This window comes from Austrofundulus limnaeus, unplaced genomic scaffold, assembly GCF_001266775.1.
Source record: "Austrofundulus limnaeus strain Quisiro unplaced genomic scaffold, Austrofundulus_limnaeus-1.0 Scaffold1264, whole genome shotgun sequence".
NCBI classification, from domain to species: domain Eukaryota; kingdom Metazoa; phylum Chordata; class Actinopteri; order Cyprinodontiformes; family Rivulidae; genus Austrofundulus; species Austrofundulus limnaeus.
In genome coordinates, this window is record NW_013953666.1 from 34,613 (window position 1) to 35,827 (window position 1,215).

The window sequence follows — 1,215 nt, forward strand, 5'->3', positions numbered from 1 at the left end:
ATTCAGAGTAGAGGCTCACAGCTCGCTTTCAGGACTATTTTTCCAGTCTGATGAGCCGCTGTCACGCATTGATGCAGGTATCTCCTGTCAGGACACCGACTACCGGAACTCGATTTCAGCTAAAGAGCTCCTCTCCATCTGTTTCAGGTTAGTGGACATCATTCAGTAAACTGTCCCGTCGGGAAATATGTCGCTACGTCACACAGTGGAGTCTCTCTGATTGGTTGACGCGGCGTGTCGAGCTTCAAAAGTTCAGATTTTCTAACTTCAGTGATTTGCGCCTCAAGCACGTCGAACGCTCAGATCGTTCAAATCGCGCTGCTCTAATCGCGCTTGAGGCGCCGCAGAACTTCCCGACGCTGATTGAAGCGCGTCCACCATAGACTTTGTATGTAAACCTGATGCTCCTGATGCTGAAATCGCGTTCGGTGTGAACGCAGCATGAAAGTCAAGACTAAAATGTTAAAATCAATTCTGAATTTGACAGGTAGCCAATGTAATTCTGTTAATGCCTGCTAAAAGCCTCACTGCAGCATCCTGTACCAACTAAAGAGCTCCGCTCCGTCTGTTTCAGGTTAGTGGACATCATTCAGTAAACTGTCCCGTCTGGAAATATGTCGCTACGTCACACAGTGGAGTCTCTCTGATTGGTTGACGCGGCGCCAACCAATCAGAGAGTGACTGCAGATTTGTTAAAACAAATAAAAAGAGAGTTACAAAAGTATGAACAAGAAGAGATAAAAGCACGAATAATCATCTCCAGGTTCGATTTAGYTAACATAGTCTTTAATTTAGAGATATTTCTCAGGTAATTAAGAACAATTTCTAACCAAACTTAAAGTGGAACTTACCCCCCCGTGAAAGGATAACTCCGCCCCCAAAGCAAATTTGATACATGCATAAAGTGGAGACTCTGATGGGGGTGAGGGGGGGTGAGCGAGGAGGTGTGGCCAGGAGGAGAGAAAGTTTTTTTTAAGATGAGACARCRTGACAGCTAGCTTTAGCTTACTTCGACAAGCTAACATTCATGAAAACATTTCTGAATGTTCTAAATAAATGACTTTGTAAAAAGTAAAGTTTCATGATATGCATGCAAACTAACATTTAGCTGATACAACATGTAAAAATGCAAAGTTCAGGCAAAAAAAAAAACTGTTAAAATATGATTTTGGTCCAAAACAGAACAGAAAGAATATCTTTTCATTTCTGTTTGGT

At 42.4% G+C, this 1,215-nt stretch overlaps 1 protein-coding gene across 1 annotated transcript in view; it reads right to left on the reverse strand.

The window, feature by feature from the left end:
* med6 (mediator complex subunit 6) overlaps positions 1 to 1,215 on the reverse strand; it is a gene marked incomplete in the record, with an annotated part of 10,566 nt that overhangs the window by 3,105 nt on the left and 6,246 nt on the right.